Genomic DNA, 12,786 nt, shown 5'->3' on the forward strand with positions numbered 1-12,786 from the left:
TCAGACTGGAAATCTCAAGTCAGAAAGCTATTTAAAGCCTTTCACAGTGATGATGGCGTGTCTCCTCTCCAGTCCACACTGCCGTACACTGAGAGTGACTGAGCGATGCTGCACGACTCACGCGGAGAATTCTTTCAAACTGCATTGGATCCACTTTAAATTATTCATCAATGCTTCCACCTCCCCACTGTCGCTCCATTTTGCCTGTCTCTCCAGCTCTCCACTGACTGGGTTAATGGCTATAGACCTGATAGCGAAACGTGTAGGGTGTCAGGATGAGGCCATCTCTTCATATATTATTGAATAATGGCCTTTTCAGAAATTCCATAACTTTCAATGTGAAATGAAAACGAGGGCCCAGCAAGGTTGGAAAATTGACGTGGAGGCTCCTGCACAAACTCATACGAGTTATTATTTACGAAGAGGCATGCAACCAGAGTAAAATCACCTCTGATTCATGCCATCTAGTCTTCTAACTAGTTTTCTCGTGGCTCAGCATTGCGTGATCTCCAAATTTAGACTCATTGAAGCAGTGCACCAGACACTTAAAAATGCATGATTTACATAAATCACGTATTCATGTGTTAGTCCCCAAATGCTTGAATACTTGTTGAAGTAGAACACTCATGCAAAGATCTCTGTTGTAACACAAAAGTCTGTGTTTAGACCAGATTTAGGAGGAGACAAACAGTGAGCATCATTAGTGATGCCACATAGCAGCGTCCAGTAAAAACTGAGCCCCTGGCTGGTATTCGGCCCTGCTAGCTGCAACCGAAGAGGCTGAAGCTCAGCATGGCTGCCCTGCATGCAGTCCATAAACCTGCTCCCAGTGGAGGCAGACCCAGACAGAGGAGAAGGCTGTAATTAGTAGGGGCTTATATATTTAGAGAGCTGCTGGAAGACAAACAGATGTAAGAAATTTGCAGTATAAAACAACATGGTTTCTGAGGGCAGAGTGGACTGGCAGATAAAAGATGTAAACACATTGCACAATGATGTTTCTGATGCCAACGAGTATCTTCGATGAGAAACGACTGAGCTGAAGATTTGTGTCCGCAGTGTTGTAATATCTTTAAAGATGAATTAGTGCAGTTGCCTAATTTCTATTTTACAGGAGACACAAGAGAATAAGATGAACTTATTCATGGTTACAATCGATATAAAGATTACTGATTGTGACTGGCTTGATGTGATTTGTCTATGTGAACACTACATGTAGGCATCCAGATGGTTTACGTGGTAGTCCAAAAAGTGTGTATCATGTTCTGTTTTTCTGCAGAAGAAACACCAACACTAGAATTATTGCCTCGCGGCTGTACGTCTCTGCCACCCAGTCAAGTTCCTGACTTATAATGTTGAATAATGGCCAGAAAAGTGTTTTTACAACAATATTATAATGTCACTGTGACGGTGACCTTTGACCTTTGTGATATGCCATGTCACCACTTCATCATTTTAGCCTCTTAGAGAGTCGTGTGAAATGAATCCTGGAGTTGAAGCCACAAGTGTTTTTGGTGAGGTCACAGTGACCTTGGACCTTTGGCGACCAATATCGATTCTGTCCATCCTTAAGTCCAAGTAAATGTTTGGTGTCACATTTAGAGAGAGTTTCTCAAGACCAATGCCATCTCTTATAATGAGGCCAAGGTCACATGGTGACACCTGAGAAAGTTCCAGTAATTAAAGAGGACTCTGGGATTTGTTTGAAAGCTCTGGGAATTATAAATGTGTTGATCTTGCCCTACAAATGTGATAGATTCTAGTTAATCTAATCACCATAAATCAGACCTTAGATAAGTTTAAAAATTATTGGGCACATGAAAAATTCAAGGCCATGCCAATGCAGCAAAGCTTCTAACACAACTGCTTTGCAGCTGCTACATGATGTCCAGTATGACAAAGGAGAGTAGGAGTGTGATTTGTCATTAATGGGACCAGTAAGTACTGGTTGGAGTAAGAGCTGACCAAATTCTTTACTGGTGAAGCACATCCTTTCTAAGCACTGCAGTCCTGCACACAAGGGCCTGCCACATCTGCTGGCTGCCTGCCTGATTTGCTGCCTGGCTGCTTGCAACTTTTTTTTTTTTTTTTAAAGGGAAGGAAGAAGACCAGGCGACTGGAAAATGTGAGTCGTTTGAAAAACATAATGTTTTGGATGGTGGTCGGTGGTGGGGGGGTTAGTTGGACTTGGTTGGGAGTTAGCGAAAAAGGAAAAGTTGCATCTTATCTGGCCCTTTTTAGACCCGTAAAAGCTTTCAGGTGCAGTGCCCCATCGAGCGGATCCGGCCAGGCCAAGCTCGAGCAACTTTTTTTGTTCTTGGCAGCAGATGAGAGAAGAGAATCAGACCCAGATAGCTGAGACTATATAGGAATCTGCGTAACACATTACTGCCGCCCCAACATGTGCCACACGCCTAGACTGTGAGCTCTTGGCTGCACTTTATTTAAAAGCAAAGCTGGCAAAACAGGTGGGTGCCTTGAGCGTGCCCTATGATTAGATCAGTCATTACCACTGGCATTGTTGAAAGCAAAGCTAACCTCCCATTTCAAAGGACCACCTGTATGGGAATGTGTTACTAAAGCTCAACAGAAGATGATTCAATCTCTGGATGAGGAGAATAATCTGTGCTGGCTTACAGTGAGGATGTGTGTTTTCACTTACCAACTAATGAGATTCTGATTTGATTTTATTTTCCTCTTTGACAGAAAAGTGCTGTGCAAGCACTGTGTTTGTTTTTGTTTTTTTTATGAGAGTTGTCCAGGGTCCTGTGATGTCGACATCCTCTTATCTGTAAGTGTACCTGTCCTCTGTTCCTCAGACAGCTCATGCTAGCGTGACGTGTCCTCCTCCTCCCTTCTTTTCTTTTTCTTTTTTTTTTTTATCACTTGACGGTTGTGGAGCGAGGCTGTCGTACTACACTTGCTTGACAAGCTAACATATATTAGCCAGCCTACCGTATATTTCTGCTCCATCATCATTTATCTGCCAGGCAGTCAGACTGGAGGTAAGCAAAGCTGTGCAGAGGTTTGCGCTCGTAAAACACGAAGGCCGACCCCGTGACCTCCCTTCCCCTCATGGCTCACTTCTCATCTCACAGCCTCAGACCTTACCATGCTGGCCTCGGCAGAGGGCTCCCTGTCGGGCCTCCACCTGAATCACTGAGCAGAGCACAGCCACAGCTGACTGGCCTTGGACCAAGGGCAGAAGGAAGGGGCCTCTCTCCTCCACTGAGCCCCAGGAGTACACAAGCACAAAATATTGTTTTGAAAAAAAAAAACAGGTTACGGCTAGATTCTGCAGTTCTGCAGGCGTGCATTTGTTTTCTCACTAATATTCAGATCCAGGTTGGTAATTGAAAAAATAGATCACTTTCTAGAGTCAATCCAGTGATTTGCATTGGAAACAAGTATCAAAAGTAGATCACACAATACATACGTACATACAGCAGGACAGAAGTTGGACATTTTGGGAAATAGGCTTGCTGGATAAATTTACAGCTAAATTAGCAGCTGTGCAGTTTAGAATAAACAGTTAGCTTGGCTCTGTGCAAAGGTTAAAAAAAAAAAAAAAAAAAAAAAAAAAAAAAAAAAAAAGACAATACCACTGTACACCTTGCTCACTAACACATTTTTTTTTTTTTTTTTTTTTTTTTTTTTTTTCATGTTTACATTTTTTTTCCGAGATTTGTTTCATCCTTCTCCCAATCTGTCTGTAGCTAAATATTTACCATACAGTGGAAAACGTCTTTCCCCCCCCAAAAAAAATCTAACCATTACTTTCAGGCAAACAGCAGTAATTATGTGAATACTACAAAATAGAGACACACATTCTGTATGTCTGAAATAATTCATCTCTTAATCAATCTTCCAAATGGAAATCTTGTCTTTGTTATATGCTTTTTGTATTGACAAAGAGGACTTGTTCTGATTTTGAATAACATTCATAAATTTCCTCTTATATCCAAGCTGGTGTAGGTTTGGCATTTGTACAGCACAAAACTTAAATTATGTTCTGTAGTTTAATGTTTACTTTTGACATGTTGTTTTTCTCAAAATAAGAAAAAGATGTCATTGGGGTTTAGATTATTTAACTTGTTCCCAATTAAAATCAGTTTATGTAAACAATTTACATGAATCAAGTGTTATTCTCTTGAGATTAGTGGAAAGATATGCTTATCCTGTCTTGTTTCAAGATGTTTACACTCGCAGTCCTGTAACAAGAGAACCGACACTGGATCGAACTGAAGTAGTTTCACTCCACTGACAGAAGAATACATTGTTCAGACTCAGTCAGACGGTCATTTTTTACAGTGTGCTGCTCTGATGTGCAGCTTGCAACATGCTAGGTTGGGTATGAAAGCCAGAGGACTACAGAGTGCCTGGCACTCTCTGCTCTGGTGAAGCCGAAAGCAGGTCCATGTCAGGGACCGTATGTGAAGTCCTGGACCGGGAAAGAGCCCGGTGGGGATTCTGGTCTAAGCACCATCGAGGCCTTCGGCAAACAGCATGTGCAAAGGCTTTGGAGGCAAATGTAGCGTGGAGTATTTATGTACTGAGCGAAGCCTTGACCCCTGTGCTTCAGGATTCAAGGAGCAGATATGCCACATTCAGTCATGACCTCTTCAACCACTGGCACAAGAGCACCGCGTCCGGATCAGCCTCCCTCCACCACCCCTTCTCCAGCCTTTCTCCCTGCGGGACACTCACGCTGCTCCTTGTTCAGCTGTTTAGTGTACAGTAGCTCATACCCACAATCCTCTCTGAGCAGGTGGTCTGTCATTGGCCTCTTTGTTTTCCAGTCTCCCACGGCAGCTGAGGCCAGGGAACAAGAGAAACATGCAATAATCCAGCACTTTAGCCTTTTTTGGCTGCGCTTTCACTGGCTTAATTCATTTAGTCAGAATGTCGTATCATAGGGGTGAGGAGTGAGCATGAGTATTTCACTTTGTGGTTTTACATAATGTGTTTTCTAAAGCCTACAGGGCCACACTGAGGGAGACGGAGACTGCAGCAAGTTCAGTTTAAATGTTACACCACAATCAAAAAGTGTTTATCGTTAAAAGGGACAACAAAACTGATTTAGTTAAGGATCAGTTATTCATTTAAACATATTCTTCTTTACAGTCTTGGGATATGTTCTCTATTGTTGTACTCAAAGGGGCTTGTGTTATTGAGGTCAGTAAAAAGTACAAAAACAACAACAACAACAACTGTTTGTTACAACCTGCTCCCATCATCAGGTCGTGGTTTTGTTTTGTTGCACATTTTCAGTTATCTCTTACAGTTTTATGTTTCAGATGTCTTGACTTGCGGCCCTTGTGTCTTCCCGACTGTTGATTGGCTGCCGCATCCTGATTGTGTGCACCTGCATCCTATTGTCTTCCCGCCCTCTTGTGTATATAGTCTGTGTTTCTTACCTTCTGTGCCAGTTCATTGTTGTACCTGTAGTGCTCATTGTGCCAGTTTCCCCCAGTGTTTCCTCGTTGTAAGTCTGCCTGTTTTCCTGCGCTGCCTTTATGCCTGTCGCTTTTGTTCAGATGCCAGGTTTTTGAACTGTTGTTTTTTCTTGCGGCCTCCCTCCCTGTCAGGTTTTGCAAATCTTCAAGAGACTGAACTTTTACCAGGAAGTTGGTCAGGACATGTTTCAAAAACCTAAAAATACAGCATGCTTTCAAAAAGGATTAGCAGGAGTATGTCATAAATGGGCTGAAACACGGGTATTTAAATTGCTTTGGGAATGCTAACTTCATTTTTTCCCCTTAGTGCCAGATGACATATTTTGTTGTCACTGTGACCCTTGTTTTACGGTTCAAACGGTTCATACTGCCACGTTTGGGGATCACTTTGTATTATTATTCAGTTCATCGGCAGCTGTACAACAGTAAATTATCACAGTCTCAACAGAAGCAGTGCTGTGGCATGTCGACAAATGTTGAGATGTTTCCAGTTAACCAAAAATTAGCTTAAAAAAAGCCTTCGAACATGACAGTTAAAATTACTGTTTCATTTCCACTGGTATAACAGAGTTGTCAAACATGGTTTAACTCTTTCGTCTTCCAGGGAAAAAAAAAAAAAATCCTGTGTGTGTGTAATTTACGAGCACACCACTAATTTCTGTAAAAGTGGGGGTGTGAACGTGCAGGATGCTGGTTGGCACGATGCTCACTGATTCCAGACTGGCAGAACTCGCAGTCGGAGAGGAAGTCTGATAGCTCTTGCATTAGAGGTTGTTGGGCTTGGTCGGGATCCCATGAAACAGAATTGGTTTCGGAGATGTATATCTTATATTTTACAGATGTTTACTTAAAAAAAAAAAAATCAGGTTTGAAATGTATAAAAACATTTCCATAAAATCACCGATTTTATACATGGAATCATGCAATCATCATACATGGCAATTGCACTTAAATTCATAATAATGGGTTAATGTGTCTTTAGGCAAGAACTTGTTTAAAACATAAAGGATTAATACAGAGTTGATCAAGGGACTACTAAAGTCATCAGAGTTGGTTGTCTAGAAACCTTATATCTTTGCCAGATATCATGGCGATTGATCAAATTGTTGAGATATTGCTAAAAGCCAGGAACCTGAACCTGCACATTGCGTTAGAAGAAAAATTCAATGGGAATCTCCAAAATTTGAGGGATTAATCCTCTTGCGTCCATTAAAAGTCTACACAACATTTTATCTCGACACATGAAGTTGCTGATATGAAGACCACAGTGTTGTGCAGACCAAAAAACTGGCGTTACCATCCCTAGACCATGTATGACTAAAATAGAAATCACTAAATAATTCTATACTTTATGATTAACTTGAACCCACTGTGACCTGTTTCCATCATTTGCTTATAGTCTCAAAAAAAAAAAAAAAAATCTAAATTCATGAGCAGTCTTTGGTCTATCACCCCACCTGTCTGTTGACTCTAGTATGAGCCACTGCAACCAGCAATCACTTTTCATACTCACATAATATGCATCAGACATCATTGCTATGAAAATACTGCCATTAAATCTTTTTTGTTATCTTTATCATCCAAAATTTAGTGACATTGAATCTGTGAGAGCACCAAATAAGCATGCATATCATGTTTTTAAGATTTGATGAGTTGGAGGTGGCTGACTTGTAAAGATACAGTCAACAGGGATGTTGGACTTGATGCAATGCACTAAAACGAACATATGAATTTAAAGAGAGGCTGTGATGCTGGTTTATTTGTTTTTCAGGGTTTTCTCATGCTTCTGAACCTAAATTTGATCCACTTGATTAAACATTAAATCGTGTTTACCTCATCCCTCTGAAACTGGATCACATTTTTTTTATTATGCAAATCTTGCACACATTAAAGAAAGTGTGTTTAATTTAAAACAAACTTTCCTGCCAGCTTGACATTCAGCTGTCGTCTTGGACTTGACTGGACAGTTTCTTGTAACATTCTGTACAGATGTTTTCTATGTAACGGTAAAACCCACCACCCACAAGAAACCGCTTCTTCCCATCTTTTTGTCCCTTCTGCTGCTTTACAAGCTTCTTAAATGTATACTTGCTCATTCTTACCTGGGTTCTGCCATTTACTTATATGGAGGCAGTCTCAAGAGCTTTTTACATGGGAGCTAACCTCCGGGTTGAATTTTCTGTATGAAGTGTTTAAAGTGATCTAGTATGGTGGAGTAAATGACAGTGTAGACATGCACACTCTATCACTGGCTGAAAAACTATTTCCAGACACACAAACATATTTTTTATTTGTTTAGTTTTTGTCTCCGATGAAGAATGAAAATAAATCAGAACAAATATCTGACATGGAGCCATACCCCGCTGTTCCACAAACTACTTTTCTGCAGACTCTCTCATGAATGTAAAATGTTTCATTCACACACACAGTGGCCACAAAAACAATCAACAACAGAGGTAAACAACAAATGAGCTGCAGTACAGCCTACAAGTTTCACAGGGTTACACAATCTATGTTACAGGCTGTATCTTGCTCATGTCGCTTTCTCCACTTGCTGCTTGGTTTTTGTAAGGTAAAGACATTAAAGCATTACACTTTTTTTCAAAAACAAACTTGAACCCTGGAGTGCTTTCCCCATCTGGAAGCAGTAGAGGACTTGTCTAAAAGATAAAAATGATATGAATCGCTGCTGGCAACTCAAACGTCCAGTCTGGGATCAATTACACAGACAGGATTCAGAGAAAGAGGAGGGAGCACAGATTCTGTATCATGGTTGGGTCCAGCATAGGCATGTAGCCCACATACACCCACACACAAACACACACGCACTAAAAAAAACCTGCTGTGTGACCTGCAGCTTATGTGCACTGTTCCCAGTGTCTGATTATGGATTGGCTGAGACCGCATGCTGCCACGTTCCCGCCCCACTCGCACACTGCATTTAACAAGCGACTGATGGTAGTTCCAGATGAGGCCGCTCTCAGCCAGCTGCTGTCATGTGGCTTAGAGCAAAGATTTGTGCTCGGATCAATAGAATAAACTGGTTGTCTCTTTTACAGCTCTTTGCACTTTTATAGTGTAGACCAAACAAGTAAATTACTTAATTTCAAAGATTATTTTCCAATTTTGTGTTCAGTGTCCAACATTTTCCAACTTTTCTAGACCCAGAATTGGTTCAGCCCCATGAACACATCTGCCAAGCAGTCTTGGCGAAATGCATTGTGGGATGCTTAAGACGAGAGTGGAGGAGGGTCGTAATTGAATATGAATAACACAAAGTAAAAACAGACAGGCCAACCAGGAGGGGAGAATGGGAGGAAGACAAAAGGATTTAATAAGATCCAGATTGTTTGGAGCTCGCACTGTTTCAAAAGCAGACTCTGCCATATGTACGTATGCGCTCGCTGTGTTACTTTGACGCCTGAGCGGGCATGGCCAGGCATTCACAGCTTTACAAAAGGTCACGGCAACACCTCCAGCACCCATAACCTTTTTTTTAGGGTCAAGCTTCAATTGACAAATAGTGCAGGACCTCACCTCATGTGGTTCATTACCCCCACAGATGTAAATACACACAGTTGCAACTGGTCGGATGTTACACATTATTGTACAGTGATGGATTTGTAGGCTTCTTACAGGCACCACATTTTACTCAGATTACAAACAATAAATATTGAATAACATGTATTCATCAGTTAGTTTTCATTAGTTATTTAATTGTCTGCTCTGGATAACAGATATTTAATGTCTTCTCATGTTTCAATTATTTCCTTTTTTGACCCTATTTTCTCTTTCAAAATATGTTAATAATTGGTATTCATTCTTCCATCCTCCATGCAATTTTCAATAACTACTATTTGTTGATTTTAGACTTTGTTGATTTCCACTATTTCAAAGGCATTGTTTTATTGATTCATTACATAATTAATGCTTTGTGTACTTATGTTAAGGTTTATCAACAGAGGAAACACGGCTGCACGAACTCAAGACAAATTGTATGCACATAATAATTCAGTGCCATCGAGGCATTAAAGTGACAGTTTAAACACATTCACCATTACTTATCTTCTTCTCGGAGTGACACACGACCTGTGTTTATGCTGGATGGTGCCACCAAAGGAGGGGAATGGTCAGTGATTAAAATTCCTCAGAGTAACTCTACTGCCATCTACTGTTGGCTCTTGTTTGCCACTATGGTATACACCGGTATATTTACTGAACTATGGATAAACGTTGAGTATATTTGAGAGCATACAGGCCCTCCAGGAAGGGTTTTCTTCCTTCCTCACTAATTCAACCGACTGTGATTTTCAATGATCCAACCACAAATTTCATAAACTATTGGAAATCCTTCTCATTTTTTTGATGAGGATGACCATAACCTTTATTGAAACTTGATGTTTGTATGGTTTATTTTGGTATATTCTTTGTTTTCCAATTCATTTATTAATCCTCTTCCACTAGGGGAGACAACATTTTATCTTTTTGTTATCTTGTTCAGATCAACACTGCTTTCAGTGTTCTAATCACTGAACTTGGACTACCCAACTAAACATTACCTTAATTCATCACCATCCTGGGCTGAATCCAAAACAACTTGGCCATCTACTCCAGAGAATTGGCCACAGGGGTACTCAGGTGTGCCAACAACCTTGATCATAACACAAACAAGACTGTGGAGAATAGATTGACTTCCACAGGAACCCAGATGCTCGTCTCCCCCTGGTAATCACCAATATCTTGTACACACAGGAGAGTCAATTATATATATCAAAACTGCCGATAGGACGAGAACAGTCTGACGTGCAGGAAGATCTTACTGTCCCAAAATAGACAGCTCAACATGTCACCATTTCCAGTCTGAATTCCTGTCAGTAAAAACTTGCCCATCATTGCTTGGTTTTGCTGGGCAGCCAGTCATTTCTGTTTCTGCTGGCTGCCCTCCACCAAAGAGCTGCAGGATTTTAAAGTAAGTAAGGGTGCGATGAAAACAGGGTGTTGCTGACTTTGCCCATCTGGGAATCCACCTATTTGAGATACTTGTACTGTGCATGTGTGGCTGCGCCAGCTACCAATGTCACCAATTTAACCCAATTACAATTACACTTTCAATAAAATACACGCAAGACTGTCTGACCGCAAGACTGAACACACATTAATCTGTGCAGGGCTGCTGATTATTAGGTTAATAATGCTATTAGTCAATGCCAGCTACATATTGCCACTTTTTTTCGTGCTTCACTGCATTCTCAAGTTGACCCTTTTCTGTTTGAGACATTTAGGATTACAATAACATCTGGACATGGATGTCAAGACTGCTCAACTTTAATTTGTTGTCATGCACCTGCTTTGTCCATTTTTTGCTGTCTTACTTTCTTGTATGTTACATAACAGTCATTGTGTGCAACAGAAAATCTCATTATTTGTGGGTGAAGTTCAGCATTAAAATGTATTATTTCGACATGCACCTTTTGCACAAACACATTTATGGCATAAAGAATAGTTTGATTTCATTTTTTTGAATATGAGAAACAACTTTCATACAGTGTGTGCTTGTACAAATACGCACACACACACACACACTCACACACGTAAGGGCTCTTTCTGTTGAATACATGTTGCTTTCTGATGGACTCTCTTTCCACTCTGAAAGCGGTGGTTGAGATGGTTGGTGAGGGACTTGACTTTCCATTGTATCAAACACAATGGCATGGGTAGTGTTTGTCACCACGGAAACCATCAGTTTCTTGGCAACATCCACATCAGCTTGACTGTAAGATAGATACTAACGATGGGATTCCAGCAGTCGACTGAAATAAGAATTTTATGTCAGCTGGCGAAGGCTGTGGCGTTGTTGAAAAACCACGCAGGTAAGAAGGGAAATAATGAGGTACGGAAAGCTTTTTCTTTTAAGGTCTCAAACCGAAGAGTGTGCACAGACGAGCAGCTGCTGACAGGTGTTTTGTGAAGACAGAAACCAGACATTTAGGAATGAGTCCTGCCGTCTGTAATGTTCTCAAATGATAAACGTGAATCACCATCATCATAAATGTCAACCTGCTCAAGTAAAATAACGTTCCTGGCACGCAGCAGGAGTCGAGCCACAAGTTGTTTATCCGTAAGAGTAATTCACCCACTCGGACTGACCTCCGCACCTCCCTGCCTTTTTTAATTAGTCATTTATGAGTGTTCAGCCTAAAGACATGCAGAGTGAGCGTCCCAACTACTAGATGTTTGGAGGCAAACCTTTACAGTTAAAGATTCATATTGACTTCATTGTTACGATTATTTTTGTTTCAAATCCCTGTTTTTATATATCGTGTTACAGAAAGGTCTCCTCAGATACATTTGCCTGCTTATTTTTCTCTGTAGCGCCATCACATTCCCTAAGGGTAAACCAATTTACATTCTTGTTTTGCTCTTCAGATCCATGCCAGTTTCCATGACAACATAGTTTCACTTTCCCATCCTCTCTGTCTCACTCTCTCTGCCCCCACCCCACTTTCTCCTGTTCTCTCATTTCCCACTGCTCCTTTATGTGCTCTTGACCTTCCTCAAATGTTTCATTTTTCTTTCTGTCCAAATTCCTTTTTTCATTTGACACCTAATTGAGCTAATTTATCCGCTTGTTGCATACCTGCAAGAAATAATGGACCCGAACGCAGTACTCTCTGTCTGCAGGCTGTTTTATTCACTCTTAAATACCTCCAGGCTGGTCCGTTGGGCAGACCTTGATGTCCGGTGCTCAAAAATATTGAATCAAAAACTATGTGCAGCAGGGTATTCTTTCCCTTGATTAAAAAAAAAACATACACTTGTTTGGCAATTAGTGTGTCTACACAGCAGCATAGAGCACTTAAAAAGAACAAAGAGCAAGGAGAACAAGATGAAGAAACATATTGCCTCGTCTCTGGGCGTATTTCTATTCCAATTTGGTACTGAATATCAGAATGATGTGGAGGTACACATCTCTACCAAATGGTCATAATTTAAAAAAAACTCAAGCTTTTTAATCATCCGCAGTGATTTAAAATGTCTGCAGCCAACAGGTGTGATGGTGCTTCTTCAGCTCATAAATGCCAGCCCTCTTTATTTTGTCTGGAAGAAGAAGGTCAAGCAGAATGGCGGCTGGTCAGGCAGTCGCCGCAACTCATGTTTTTTTTTTTTTTTAGTATGAGATTATTTTCACAGCTCTACCTTGACCCTGATCCACTGCAGGTTTGTGTTTTATCGCTCTCCTCTCTAGAATAAATCACTGCTACGTCTTCCTCAAGGATTACATTGCATGTTTCCTTCTTTAATATTCAACTCGTTGTCCCATTAAAAAAAA

The sequence above is a fragment of the Embiotoca jacksoni genome, unplaced genomic scaffold (genome assembly GCF_022577435.1).
Source record: "Embiotoca jacksoni isolate LCO1_2020_lvr unplaced genomic scaffold, fEmbJac1.0.p SCAF_28, whole genome shotgun sequence".
Classification (NCBI taxonomy): Eukaryota; Metazoa; Chordata; class Actinopteri; family Embiotocidae; genus Embiotoca; species Embiotoca jacksoni.